This window comes from Lissotriton helveticus, chromosome 2_1, assembly GCF_964261635.1.
Source record: "Lissotriton helveticus chromosome 2_1, aLisHel1.1, whole genome shotgun sequence".
Classification (NCBI taxonomy): Eukaryota; Metazoa; Chordata; class Amphibia; order Caudata; family Salamandridae; genus Lissotriton; species Lissotriton helveticus.
This window is the reverse complement of record NC_136059.1, coordinates 1,370,321,033-1,370,336,675: the sequence shown is the minus strand read 5'-3', so window position 1 is coordinate 1,370,336,675 and position 15,643 is coordinate 1,370,321,033. Positions and strand designations below refer to the sequence as shown.

General features: G+C 43.8%; 1 protein-coding gene and 1 pseudogene across 1 annotated transcript in view; one reads left to right on the top strand and one right to left on the bottom strand.

Annotated features, from left to right (window-relative positions):
* The window catches only part of SLC25A51 (solute carrier family 25 member 51), a 308,137-nt gene extending 299,407 nt beyond the window's left edge, over nt 1-8,730 (bottom strand). The window contains exons 1-3 of the mRNA XM_078676307.1: nt 8,569-8,730; nt 4,322-4,487; nt 75-240 (exon numbers count right to left, since the gene is read on the bottom strand). The gene's annotated coding sequence lies outside the window, so the exon portion shown is untranslated. The remainder of the gene's footprint in view (nt 1-74; nt 241-4,321; nt 4,488-8,568) is intronic.
* Nucleotides 1-15,403, top strand: part of LOC144820249 (phosphatidylinositol 4-kinase beta pseudogene) — a 49,966-nt pseudogene extending 34,563 nt beyond the window's left edge.
* The last annotated feature ends 240 nt before the right edge of the window (nt 15,404-15,643 follow it).

Below are 15,643 nucleotides of genomic sequence, written 5' to 3'. Positions count from 1 at the left end.
CACATTGCATGTTATATTGGAAAATGTTAAGAAAAACAATAAAAAAACTAAATATAATATTAACATGACCCCACCATGTTGTATAAGAACACTGTATGGTGACCCAGGAACCACAGTTGTTTTTTCACTTTTCTGTTGTTTTGTCTTCTTTTCCTTTTTCTTGACTGATGTGTAGGGAAGTTCCTATACTGCTGACATATGAAGAAGGATAATAGTCTGACAAATGTTCTTGTCTTTTTCCTAAAAATCAATAAACAGTTAAAAAAAAATGTTATAGAACACCTGATTTGGGCTTTGAATATCTGCATGAGAAACTCAAGATCATCTAGTGCCCCATACTATATAGAAATAAGTCAACAATTGAAAATATTGTCGGAAGGACGGTTTCATATTACATAATATGGGGCATTGGCATGAGGATATCCTTTCAATGGCATATTAGACTTTTTAATTGCAAAATAAATTATGAAATATTATTGTTAATTGATTGTTAATTATTGTTTTATGAATGCTTTTATGCTGTATGCTTTATGGATTGCTATTTATCCAAAGTGAATCTTATTACTGTTATCATTTAAAGTAGAAGTTTAAGGTGCAAACCACCTGGTAATAAATTATGAAAATGACTGTTTCTCTGTTTTCTAAAGTCTGCCTTGGAGGCCTCTATGTGTTGGGTTCCTCAGGTCTGTCCAGTGCTCTGCTATGCTCTCACAACCTTTGACAGCCCTTGGGAGAATACATAAATATACCTCCTAAGTATCAGGCTTACCCTCTTATAAGTTGGTCAGCCCTTTCAATAGTCCGTTCATCATTCTATTTTGAGATGTTGCTATGTGAGCCCTAAGTGACTAATGGTATGCCCAGATCTTGGTCCCTTGCTCACTGCGCCATTGGATTCAAGCTAGCCTGGCTCACGAGGGGTGATATCCCAAAACCAGTCCCAGGATGCTTGTTTCCGGTCCAGAGGAGGACCTAAGCGGTCAGTTCGGTCTCGACTGGTGCAATGGGGAGCAGGGTCAATACTGACTTGCATATGGCTGGGTCCAAACTGGGGTGACAAGCAGGCAAAATAGCGATGGAGTAAACCCAGATCTGTGACTGGGGTGGAGTATTTGAAACGTTTTAACACTCCGTCCATAATTTTATTTTGTAATGTTGCAGCCCTTCATCTGTGATCCATAACATAAAAAAACTAAAAAATGAGTCCTGGTTCCAAAAGTCTCATGGTAAGAGGGTTTTAGTGCTCAGTAGTGAACATCCTTTGTAGCAGTGCCTCCTCAAAACCCTCTAGCATGAGCCTCACAGCCCCACAAGGTATCTCCACCTTAGTGCCCAATGAAGTATAAGACCCCCATTTACTTGCCTAGGGTCATGGCTCTGGGTTAGAGCCGCAGCAGCAAGGACCTTAAAGCTATTATTCCGGACTTCATCGGATCCCTTATCCTATGCTTCTGGGGCCTACTTTGCTGCTCCTGACTCCAGCGGTCATTGTGTCTCTGTTTCTCTGGAGCCCAGTGAAGCATGAGACCCCCAGTTACGTGGCTTGAGACATGGCTCTTGGTTAGAACCGCAGCAGTTAGAACCTCAAAGAAATCAGAACGTTTAGAGCGCTAAGTACCAATGTAAGACTCTGGGGTGGGAATCTCTGTGGTGGGCCAACCAAATGAGAGGGGCATGATCCGTAAGCAAAACAAACGACAATCCTAGCAAATAATACCGGAGAGCCTCCATAGTTCACTTTATGGCCAAGTCCTCCTTTTCAATGGTGGCATAAGACATTTCTCGAGAAAGAAGCTTTCTACTTATGTAAACCACAGGCTGTAGGAGGCAAGTGTGGTAAAGTTGGGACAGGACTGCACTGAGATCCCTACCCAATGTGTCAGTCTGTAAGACAAAAGACTTTTAAAAGTCTGAGCACATTAGAAAGTACACAGTATTTCCTTCAACAGGTCAGAGCTCCATAGCTGATCTAGATACCAATGGGTTATCTTTGCATGTTGGTTCTTTTTCAGTAGATCCGTGAGAAGGGATGCCAGTTCAAATAAGTGGGGTATAAAGCGTCTATAGAATCCCACTAACCTCAAAAAGGATTTAGGGATGTCTCTATTGACCTTGACCTTATTCACATGCGGACTGATCATACCAGCTCGGATGTGATCCCCCATGCTGCGAATTGAGTCGGTGGCCCCAGTGCATTTTCTGGATTTGCTGTAAGTCCGGACTCTCGGAGAGCAGTGAAGACAGCCATTAAGTGTTGGAGATGGACAACCCAGAAGGTGTCAAATATAACAGTATCATCCAGATATGCCTCGCATATTGCTGATGCAGGCATAAATTCTGGTCCATCAGCCGTTGAAAGGCCACAGGGGCCCCATGGAGACTTAAAGGCAGAATCCTGGACTGATATAGACCAGAGAAGGTTGAGATAGTAGTGTTTTCTTTAGCGTTCTTAGTCAGGGGAATCTGCCAGTATCCTTTAGTGAGAACAAGGGTGAATAGGAACACACAGCCTTCCCCAAGTTTTCTTTCAATTCGTCCACTCGAGCATCGGGTAAGTATCAAACTTAAACCTACTAGTTGGCGGAAGTCAATGCAAAACCTAAGGGTTTGGGAACCTACATAACCAGAAGACACCAAACACTGTTGGAGGGTTCTGTAATTCCTTCTTTTAACATAATGGTACCTTAATTTCTACTGCACTTAACCTGGCCTCTGGTATCCGATATGATTGTAACCTCACCACCTGACTACCCTCAGTGACACTATCATGCTGAATGAGAGTTGTTTTTCATAGAAAAGACATCCCCAACACTTACCGCAGCTGACTTCCCTGCTCAGAACAAAGGAAGGGTCCTAGTCCAACCTTCCTTACATTTGTGGTCTGTCCTATAGGGGAAAATGTGATTTCCAAAGGTTGAAAGTCTGTCAACAAAGAAAGAAACGACACCACATTCTCCCCACCAAAGGGATAGCCTGGGAAGACCTGCCAGAGTCTGTCCCACTAGGAAATCTCCTGCTCCGGTAACCATCATGCTGAGGGGGTGGGAGGGAGTTGGTCTCCTCGCTCTAAAAAGCCATTATAAATAATCCTCCGGACAACCTATGGGGCCAACGACAATAGTGTGAACAGGACTTGGGTGAGATGGAAGATGTGACCCGGGAGGCCGTCCTGATGCATCATGAGGTTGCCATAAGATCACACTTCCGCCTGATTCAATTGAAGAACTTACACAGGGTCTACTTAGGCAGGGTTAAACTTCATAAAATGGGGCAGATCCCCTCGTCCAATTGTCTTAGTTGCAGAGAGGCTGAAGCTTAGTTTTATCACATTTTGTCAGATTGCCAAGAGATTCAGACATATTGGGACACAATATTGCAGGAACTTAGTGCAGTACTGGGAGAGGAGATACCACATACTCTCCAATTCATACTCCTGGTGACTATGATCTCCCTAGGAAAAAGTGGATTTTTGGCACATTTGGGTTGATAGGGGTGAAGAGGATATGGCAGAAACCTGGGGGTCGCCTACTATACCTACCAAGGCCCAGGGTTTGCTGGGATGGACACATGTATGGGGGTGGACAAAACTGTATATGCAGCCAGAGGTTATCCTAATAAATTTGACCGGGTGTGGGGTAGGCGGACAGAGCATTATGAACTTGCTTTCACTGCCCTGTAAGGAACCATGCAACAAGACACTGATACAGAGCCCCAACGGCAAACATACCTACCTCCCAACAGGTGCTGCGTGGTTGACCTGGGATGCAAACGGGCTATTAAAGAGAGAAAAAGCACCCTGAGAGACGAAGCGTGGCAATCCATCCACTGCGCAGTGAAACAGAAAGATAGTGCTGCTTTTTGGAGAGCAGTGAGGGCCCCTTTTTTAACAGTTGGTGAGGGTCCCTCAATTGAGATCTCTATATCCGAGGAATCCTGGATCAAGCAATTTTCTAAGGTCTATAACGACCAAGGAAATCTCGTCTCACATTCGCATGGTACCCCATTAGAACATATTGACAAGGTAGATTTGAGAGTCACGCTTGAAGAAATGAATAGAGCTCTCGCTCTCAGTCTGGGTGCTAAGGCCCCTGGACCTAACGATGTTCCAGTAGATTTGATACGATGGACCCGCTGGGTCATCCTGGGAAGGGCCTACAATTCGGACTGATCACTGTGGCTAGACGTCTCCTAACTGTATGTATAATGTACGATTTTATTATGCTCCTGAAAGCCTCATGTTGTAAGCTCACATTGCATGTTATATTGGAAAATGTTAAGAAAAACAATAAAAAAACTAAATATAATATTAACATGACCCCACCATGTTGTATAAGAACACTGTATGGTGACCCAGGAACCACAGTTGTTTTTTCACTTTTCTGTTGTTTTGTCTTCTTTTCCTTTTTCTTGACTGATGTGTAGGGAAGTTCCTATACTGCTGACATATGAAGAAGGATAATAGTCTGACAAATGTTCTTGTCTTTTTCCTAAAAATCAATAAACAGTTAAAAAAAAATGTTATAGAACACCTGATTTGGGCTTTGAATATCTGCATGAGAAACTCAAGATCATCTAGTGCCCCATACTATATAGAAATAAGTCAACAATTGAAAATATTGTCGGAAGGACGGTTTCATATTACATAATATGGGGCATTGGCATGAGGATATCCTTTCAATGGCATATTAGACTTTTTAATTGCAAAATAAATTATGAAATATTATTGTTAATTGATTGTTAATTATTGTTTTATGAATGCTTTTATGCTGTATGCTTTATGGATTGCTATTTATCCAAAGTGAATCTTATTACTGTTATCATTTAAAGTAGAAGTTTAAGGTGCAAACCACCTGGTAATAAATTATGAAAATGACTGTTTCTCTGTTTTCTAAAGTCTGCCTTGGAGGCCTCTATGTGTTGGGTTCCTCAGGTCTGTCCAGTGCTCTGCTATGCTCTCACAACCTTTGACAGCCCTTGGGAGAATACATAAATATACCTCCTAAGTATCAGGCTTACCCTCTTATAAGTTGGTCAGCCCTTTCAATAGTCCGTTCATCATTCTATTTTGAGATGTTGCTATGTGAGCCCTAAGTGACTAATGGTATGCCCAGATCTTGGTCCCTTGCTCACTGCGCCATTGGATTCAAGCTAGCCTGGCTCACGAGGGGTGATATCCCAAAACCAGTCCCAGGATGCTTGTTTCCGGTCCAGAGGAGGACCTAACCGGTCAGTTCGGTCTCGACTGGTGCAATGGGGAGCAGGGTCAATACTGACTTGCATATGGCTGGGTCCAAACTGGGGTGACAAGCAGGCAAAATAGCGATGGAGTAAACCCAGATCTGTGACTGGGGTGGAGTATTTGAAACGTTTTAACACTCCGTCCATAATTTTATTTTGTAATGTTGCAGCCCTTCATCTGTGATCCATAACATAAAAAAACTAAAAAATGAGTCCTGGTTCCAAAAGTCTCATGGTAAGAGGGTTTTAGTGCTCAGTAGTGAACATCCTTTGTAGCAGTGCCTCCTCAAAACCCTCTAGCATGAGCCTCACAGCCCCACAAGGTATCTCCACCTTAGTGCCCAATGAAGTATAAGACCCCCATTTACTTGCCTAGGGTCATGGCTCTGGGTTAGAGCCGCAGCAGCAAGGACCTTAAAGCTATTATTCCGGACTTCATCGGATCCCTTATCCTATGCTTCTGGGGCCTACTTTGCTGCTCCTGACTCCAGCGGTCATTGTGTCTCTGTTTCTCTGGAGCCCAGTGAAGCATGAGACCCCCAGTTACGTGGCTTGAGACATGGCTCTTGGTTAGAACCGCAGCAGTTAGAACCTCAAAGAAATCAGAACGTTTAGAGCGCTAAGTACCAATGTAAGACTCTGGGGTGGGAATCTCTGTGGTGGGCCAACCAAATGAGAGGGGCATGATCCGTAAGCAAAACAAACGACAATCCTAGCAAATAATACCGGAGAGCCTCCATAGTTCACTTTATGGCCAAGTCCTCCTTTTCAATGGTGGCATAAGACATTTCTCGAGAAAGAAGCTTTCTACTTATGTAAACCACAGGCTGTAGGAGGCAAGTGTGGTAAAGTTGGGACAGGACTGCACTGAGATCCCTACCCAATGTGTCAGTCTGTAAGACAAAAGACTTTTAAAAGTCTGAGCACATTAGAAAGTACACAGTATTTCCTTCAACAGGTCAGAGCTCCATAGCTGATCTAGATACCAATGGGTTATCTTTGCATGTTGGTTCTTTTTCAGTAGATCCGTGAGAAGGGATGCCAGTTCAAATAAGTGGGGTATAAAGCGTCTATAGAATCCCACTAACCTCAAAAAGGATTTAGGGATGTCTCTATTGACCTTGACCTTATTCACATGCGGACTGATCATACCAGCTCGGATGTGATCCCCCATGCTGCGAATTGAGTCGGTGGCCCCAGTGCATTTTCTGGATTTGCTGTAAGTCCGGACTCTCGGAGAGCAGTGAAGACAGCCATTAAGTGTTGGAGATGGACAACCCAGAAGGTGTCAAATATAACAGTATCATCCAGATATGCCTCGCATATTGCTGATGCAGGCATAAATTCTGGTCCATCAGCCGTTGAAAGGCCACAGGGGCCCCATGGAGACTTAAAGGCAGAATCCTGGACTGATATAGACCAGAGAAGGTTGAGATAGTAGTGTTTTCTTTAGCGTTCTTAGTCAGGGGAATCTGCCAGTATCCTTTAGTGAGAACAAGGGTGAATAGGAACACACAGCCTTCCCCAAGTTTTCTTTCAATTCGTCCACTCGAGCATCGGGTAAGTATCAAACTTAAACCTACTAGTTGGCGGAAGTCAATGCAAAACCTAAGGGTTTGGGAACCTACATAACCAGAAGACACCAAACACTGTTGGAGGGTTCTGTAATTCCTTCTTTTAACATAATGGTACCTTAATTTCTACTGCACTTAACCTGGCCTCTGGTATCCGATATGATTGTAACCTCACCACCTGACTACCCTCAGTGACACTATCATGCTGAATGAGAGTTGTTTTTCATAGAAAAGACATCCCCAACACTTACCGCAGCTGACTTCCCTGCTCAGAACAAAGGAAGGGTCCTAGTCCAACCTTCCTTACATTTGTGGTCTGTCCTATAGGGGAAAATGTGATTTCCAAAGGTTGAAAGTCTGTCAACAAAGAAAGAAACGACACCACATTCTCCCCACCAAAGGGATAGCCTGGGAAGACCTGCCAGAGTCTGTCCCACTAGGAAATCTCCTGCTCCGGTAACCATCATGCTGAGGGGGTGGGAGGGAGTTGGTCTCCTCGCTCTAAAAAGCCATTATAAATAATCCTCCGGACAACCTATGGGGCCAACGACAATAGTGTGAACAGGACTTGGGTGAGATGGAAGATGTGACCCGGGAGGCCGTCCTGATGCATCATGAGGTTGCCATAAGATCACACTTCCGCCTGATTCAATTGAAGAACTTACACAGGGTCTACTTAGGCAGGGTTAAACTTCATAAAATGGGGCAGATCCCCTCGTCCAATTGTCTTAGTTGCAGAGAGGCTGAAGCTTAGTTTTATCACATTTTGTCAGATTGCCAAGAGATTCAGACATATTGGGACACAATATTGCAGGAACTTAGTGCAGTACTGGGAGAGGAGATACCACATACTCTCCAATTCATACTCCTGGTGACTATGATCTCCCTAGGAAAAAGTGGATTTTTGGCACATTTGGGTTGATAGGGGTGAAGAGGATATGGCAGAAACCTGGGGGTCGCCTACTATACCTACCAAGGCCCAGGGTTTGCTGGGATGGACACATGTATGGGGGTGGACAAAACTGTATATGCAGCCAGAGGTTATCCTAATAAATTTGACCGGGTGTGGGGTAGGCGGACAGAGCATTATGAACTTGCTTTCACTGCCCTGTAAGGAACCATGCAACAAGACACTGATACAGAGCCCCAACGGCAAACATACCTACCTCCCAACAGGTGCTGCGTGGTTGACCTGGGATGCAAACGGGCTATTAAAGAGAGAAAAAGCACCCTGAGAGACGAAGCGTGGCAATCCATCCACTGCGCAGTGAAACAGAAAGATAGTGCTGCTTTTTGGAGAGCAGTGAGGGCCCCTTTTTTAACAGTTGGTGAGGGTCCCTCAATTGAGATCTCTATATCCGAGGAATCCTAGATCAAGCAATTTTCTAAGGTCTATAACGACCAAGGAAATCTCGTCTCACATTCGCATGGTACCCCATTAGAACATATTGACAAGGTAGATTTGAGAGTCACGCTTGAAGAAATGAATAGAGCTCTCGCTCTCAGTCTGGGTGCTAAGGCCCCTGGACCTAACGATGTTCCAGTAGATTTGATACGATGGACCCACTGGGTCATCCTGGGAAGGGCCTACAATTCGGACTGATCACTGTGTCTAGACGTCTCCTAACTGTATGTATAATGTACGATTTTATTATGCTCCTGAAAGCCTCATGTTGTAAGCTCACATTGCATGTTATATTGGAAAATGTTAAGAAAACCAATAAAAAAACGAAATATAATATTAACATGACCCCACCATGTTGTATAAGAACACTGTATGGTGACCCAGGAACCACAGTTGTTTTTTCACTTTTCTGTTGTTTTGTCTTCTTTTCCTTTTTCTTGACTGATGTGTAGGGAAGTTCCTATACTGCTGACATATGAAGAAGGATAATAGTCTGACAAATGTTCTTGTCTTTTTCCTAAAAATCAATAAACAGTTAAAAAAAAATGAAAAATGTTATAGAACACCTGATTTGGGCTTTGAATATCTGCATGAGAAACTCAAGATCATCTAGTGCCCCATACTATATAGAAATAAGTCAACAATTGAAAATATTGTCTGAAGGACGGTTTCATATTACATAATATGGGGCATTGGCATGAGGATATCCTTTCAATGGCATATTAGACTTTTTAATTGCAAAATAAATTATGAAATATTATTGTTAATTGATTGTTAATTATTGTTTTATGAATGCTTTTATGCGGTATGCTTTATGGATTGCTATTTATCCAAAGTGAATCTTATTACTGTTATCATTTAAAGTAGAAGTTTAAGGTGCAAACCACCTGGTAATAAATTATGAAAATGACTGTTTCTCTGTTTTCTAAAGTCTGCCTTGGAGGCCTCTATGTGTTGGGTTCCTCAGGTCTGTCCAGTGCTCTGCTATGCTCTCACAACCTTTGACAGCCCTTGGGAGAATACATAAATATACCTCCTAAGTATCAGGCTTACCCTCTTATAAGTTGGTCAGCCCTTTCAATAGTCCGTTCATCATTCTATTTTGAGATGTTGCTATGTGAGCCCTAAGTGACTAATGGTATGCCCAGATCTTGGTCCCTTGCTCACTGCGCCATTGGATTCAAGCTAGCCTGGCTCACGAGGGGTGATATCCCAAAACCAGTCCCAGGATGCTTGTTTCCGGTCCAGAGGAGGACCTAACCGGTCAGTTCGGTCTCGACTGGTGCAATGGGGAGCAGGGTCAATACTGACTTGCATATGGCTGGGTCCAAACTGGGGTGACAAGCAGGCAAAATAGCGATGGAGTAAACCCAGATCTGTGACTGGGGTGGAGTATTTGAAACGTTTTAACACTCCGTCCATAATTTTATTTTGTAATGTTGCAGCCCTTCATCTGTGATCCATAACATAAAAAAACTAAAAAATGAGTCCTGGTTCCAAAAGTCTCATGGTAAGAGGGTTTTAGTGCTCAGTAGTGAACATCCTTTGTAGCAGTGCCTCCTCAAAACCCTCTAGCATGAGCCTCACAGCCCCACAAGGTATCTCCACCTTAGTGCCCAATGAAGTATAAGACCCCCATTTACTTGCCTAGGGTCATGGCTCTGGGTTAGAGCCGCAGCAGCAAGGACCTTAAAGCTATTATTCCGGACTTCATCGGATCCCTTATCCTATGCTTCTGGGGCCTACTTTGCTGCTCCTGACTCCAGCGGTCATTGTGTCTCTGTTTCTCTGGAGCCCAGTGAAGCATGAGACCCCCAGTTACGTGGCTTGAGACATGGCTCTTGGTTAGAACCGCAGCAGTTAGAACCTCAAAGAAATCAGAACGTTTAGAGCGCTAAGTACCAATGTAAGACTCTGGGGTGGGAATCTCTGTGGTGGGCCAACCAAATGAGAGGGGCATGATCCGTAAGCAAAACAAACGACAATCCTAGCAAATAATACCGGAGAGCCTCCATAGTTCACTTTATGGCCAAGTCCTCCTTTTCAATGGTGGCATAAGACATTTCTCGAGAAAGAAGCTTTCTACTTATGTAAACCACAGGCTGTAGGAGGCCAGTGTGGTAAAGTTGGGACAGGACTGCACTGAGATCCCTACCCAATGTGTCAGTCTGTAAGACAAAAGACTTTTAAAAGTCTGAGCACATTAGAAAGTACACAGTATTTCCTTCAACAGGTCAGAGCTCCATAGCTGATCTAGATACCAATGGGTTATCTTTGCATGTTGGTTCTTTTTCAGTAGATCCGTGAGAAGGGATGCCAGTTCAAATAAGTGGGGTATAAAGCGTCTATAGAATCCCACTAACCTCAAAAAGGATTTAGGGATGTCTCTATTGACCTTGACCTTATTCACCTGCGGACTGATCATACCAGCTCGGATGTGATCCCCCATGCTGCGAATTGAGTCGGTGGCCCCAGTGCATTTTCTGGATTTGCTGTAAGTCCGGACTCTCGGAGAGCAGTGAAGACAGCCATTAAGTGTTGGAGATGGACAACCCAGGAGGTGTCAAATATAACAGTATCATCCAGATATGCCTCGCATATTGCTGATGCAGGCATAAATTCTGGTCCATCAGCCGTTGAAAGGCCACAGGGGCCCCATGGAGACTTAAAGGCAGAATCCTGGACTGATATAGACCAGAGAAGGTTGAGATAGTAGTGTTTTCTTTAGCGTTCTTAGTCAGGGGAATCTGCCAGTATCCTTTAGTGAGAACAAGGGTGGATAGGAACACACAGCCTTCCCCAAGTTTTCTTTCAATTCGTCCACTCGAGCATCGGGTAAGTATCAAACTTAAACCTACTAGTTGGCGGAAGTCAATGCAAAACCTAAGGGTTTGGGAACCTACATAACCAGAAGACACCAAACACTGTTGGAGGGTTCTGCAATTCCTTCTTTTAACATAATGGTACCTTAATTTCTACTGCACTTAACCTGGCCTCTGGTATCCGATATGATTGTAACCTCACCACCTGACTACCCTCAGTGACACTATCATGCTGAATGAGAGTTGTTTTTCATAGAAAAGACATCCCCAACACTTACCGCAGCTGACTTCCCTGCTCAGAACAAAGGAAGGGTCCTAGTCCAACCTTCCTTACATTTGTGGTCTGTCCTAGGGGAAAATGTGATTTCCAAAGGTTGAAAGTCTGTCAACAAGAAAGTAGGCGTCCTGTCTGCATGTTCGGATCTTCCCATTTCTTTAGAAGGTTTATGAGAGATTTTTGTCCCCTCTTAGCTCTATGGCCACCGTTACCCAGTATGTTACCATGTTATTTGTCCCAGAATAGAAAATGGACCTTGCTACTTGGCTAGTAACTTTCTGTCAGAGGATGGAAACAATACCAAGACCTTATCCCCTACACTCAGTTCTCCTACCCTAGACAGTTTGTCATATCTAGTCTTTTGTTTTTCTATGCTTTGGCTAGGTTTAGCCATACTTCTTCCCAGAGTGTTGACCTTGGATTTTAAACTTGCTGCATATTCCAGTGGTTCCAACACCTCGTTCTCCTCGTATTACCAGTGCTCAGCAGCCATAATTAGTAAAGACCTAGGCTATTGGCCGAAAAACAATTTGAATGGGGAGAACTCGGTGGAACACTGGGCCTGGCTACGAACAGCAAACAAAACTAAAATCTATTTTGTTAAATTGCTTTAATGGTAGAATTGGACTGCTCAACCAGGCCATCCATTTGGGGGTGGTAAATGGAGGCAAAAATCTGTTGTATGCCATGAATCTTGCATACCTGTGCCATTACCCTAGACAGGAACGGTGTTCCCTAATCAGTCAGGAGTTCTTAGGGAAATCCCACCCATGAAAAGAACTCTATCATTGCCTGTGCTACTACTGAAGTAGTCACTCTGGTCAATGGTATAGCATCTGGGTACCTAGTAGCATGATCTACAATGAACAAAATATACTGGGAGCCTTTGGAAAAGGATAGCAAGATACCTACTAGGCTATAAATTGTATGTATAATTATTGTTAATGTTTTTTAATATAGTTTTTCAATTTTTAGCTGTTTTTAAATGTAATGTATTTGTTTTGTTTGTATTTTATTGCCGTAGCGGGTTGTGGGGTTTATAGTGGTACAGGGAGGGAAGTAATCTAAATATAATTAACTATTACTTATGTAATTGATAAATAATTCTGTAATAATATTTTAGTGTGTTACATTTTAGGTGCAGGTTGTGGGGATTGTAGGAGTATAGGGTGGGAAGTAATTTAATTATACGTAATACATAATGAGTAAATATTATTAATTCATTAATTATTAATTATGTTAGCTGTGTACATAATTATTTTAATTATGTTAGGGGTACAGACTGGGAAGTAATTTAATAATAGTTAATACTTCCTTTTTAATTAATAATAAATATTTAATTGATAATTATGTCAATTGCATGTTAATTGTTTTTTATTGCATGATGTTTTAAGTTCTGCCTGTGTGGTTTGTAGGGGTATAAGGTGGAAAGTAATTTAATTATAATTATTTGATAATTATTTGTATTTATTATTCGTTATTTAATTGATCATTAATGATATAAAGTGTATAATTACCTTACTTATTTATTAATCCTTTTGATGTGTGTTGTGGTTTTCATAAAGGGTAAAGGGTGTGAAGGAATTAATGAATAATTCATGTTAATTATTAATGATTATTTAATTGATATTTAAGTAAACTTTGTTATTAGGAAATCTTTTAAGTTATATATGAGGTGCATGCTGTTTGTAGTGGTAAAGGGTGAAAAGGTAATTAAATATAATTATTTTATTATTAGTTAATTGCATAATTGATAATTACCTATTTAAATTATGTAATTAACATGTTTTTAAATATATTAGGTGCATATTGTTGGGTTTGTAAAGATAAAGGGCTGGAAGTTAAATAAATCTAATCTGGATCAGATCGATGGGTGCGAATCAATTGAAGAGGACAGCGATTATCATGGTGAGACTGGGCTGGTGAACAGAGATCTGAACGGGCGAAATGGGCATCAAAACCTCAAAACTACCGTGGGCACCCCCACAAAAATCAGAGAGGAGGTTGAGTCACCACTTGACATTAATACTGTCAAAAATGCCAGAAGGCGACAAAATAACAATTTGGCCAAGCAGTCCTGTCTGCTGAGGCTCTTTGAGTCTAAACTCTTTGACATCTCCATGGCCATATTCTACTTGTACAATTCCAAGGAGCCTGGGGTGCAGGCTTACATTGGAAATCGACTTTTTTATTTCCATAATGAGGATGTGGACTTTTACTTGCCGCAGCTGCTGAACATGTACATCCACATGGACGAAGACGTTGGGGATGCCATTAAGCCATACATCGTACACCGCTGTCGGCAGAGTATCAACTTCTCGCTGCAGTGCGCCTGGCTTCTTGGCGCCGACTCCTCGGACATGCACATCTCTACCCAGCGCCACTCCCATGGGACCAAGCTGCGCAAACTCATCCTCTCTGATGAACTGAAGCCAGCGCACAAGAGGAGGGAGCTGCCCACACTCAGTCCAGCCCCAGACATGGGGTTGTCCCCTTCCAAACAAACTCATCAGCGCTCCAAATCCGATGCAACGGTCAGCATCAGCCTGAACAGCAGCCTGAAGCGAACAGCAAGCAACCCCAGAGTGGAGAACGATGATAAGCCTGTACGCTTGGCTCCTGAGCGGGGGTTCATCAAGTCTATGATGGCGATTGGGAAGCGGTTAGCTACTCTGCCCACCAAGGAGCAGAAGACCCAGCGGCTCATCTCTGAGCTGTTGCTGCTGAACCATAAGCTTCCGGCCCGGGTCTGGCTGCCGACTGCCGCCTTCGATCACCATGTCGTACGAGTGCCCCACACCCAGGCCGTGGTGCTGAACTCCAAGGACAAGGCTCCATATCTAGTGTATGTCGAAGTACTTGAATGTGAAAACTTCGAGACCTCGGTGGTACCTGTCCGTATTCCAGAGAATCGCATCATGAGCACGCGCTCAGTGGAAAACCTTCTGGACTGTGGGATAACCCATGAGCAGAGGGCCAGCAGCTTCACCATCGTTCCCAACTAGGACAATGACGACGAAGCCTGGTCTGTGGATGACATTGGGGAGCTCCAGGTGGAGCTGCCCGAGGTCCACACCAACAGCTGTGACAATATTTCACAGTTTTCCGTGGACAGCATCACCAGCCAAGAAAGCAAGGAGCCGGTCTTCATCGCTGCTGAAGATATCAGACGATGTTTGTCCGAGAACCTTGCACATGCGCCAACAACGTTTTGAAGAGATCCTGATGACCCATCCGCAGTGGCTCTGAAGGAGCCCTGGCAGGAGAAAGTCCCGCGGATCCGGGAAGGGTCCCCATACGGGCCCTTTCCTAATTGACGACTCCTCTCCGTAATTGTGAAATGTGGGGATGACCTCCGCCAAGAGCAGCTAGCTTTCCAAGTCCTCAAACAGTTACAGGTAATCTGGGAGCAGGAACGTGTTCCTCTGTGGATCAAACCATACAAAATCCTGGTTATCTCCTCCGACAGCGGCATGATTGAGCCCATTGTCAACGCTGTCTCCATCCATCAGGTGAAGAAGCAATCTCAGCTCTTGCTGCTGGACTACTTCCTCCAAGAGCATGGCAACTATACCACCGAAGCTTTCCTGACTGCTCAGCGCAACTTTGTACAAAGCTGTGCCGGCTACTGTCTGGTGTGCTACCTGTTACAGGTCAAGGACCGGCACAATGGGAACATCTTGCTGGACGCGGAGGGGCACATCATCCACAGTGACTTTGGGTTCATTCTCTCTAGCTCTCCAATAAACTTTGGCTTTGAGACATCTGCTTTCAAGCTCACCTCTGAGTTTGGTGATGTGATGGGAGGCCTCGATGGTGACATGTTCAACTACTACAAGATGCTGATGCTGCAGGGCCTCATTGCTGCTCGGAAGCACATGGACAAAGTGGTGCAGATCGTGGAGATAATGCAGCAAGGTTCCCAGTTGCCATGCTTTCATGGCTCCAGCACCATTCGCAACCTGAAAGAGCGATTTCACATGAACAGCTGCAGCTACTGATGGAGCAGCTTGTTGATGGTAGTATGCGGTACATCACCACCAAGCTGTACAATGGATTCCAGTACCTGATGAACGGCATCATGTGACCTCTCTCCTGTGCCACCGGGCTCCAGATCACAGGTGCTGGGTGATACCCTGGACACCGCTACCAATAGAAGCAAGGTTTTGCTCCCAAGTGGAGAGACTGTGCCCCACCCGGCGTTGACGGGCATCATCCCATTGACCTTTTACCAGTCTCTTTTTAGAAATGCAATTTGGAAAACAATGAATGTCCGTAAACTAAAGGATCATGTTGGAACTGTTGGTGTCCATGTTTAGGGCATGCC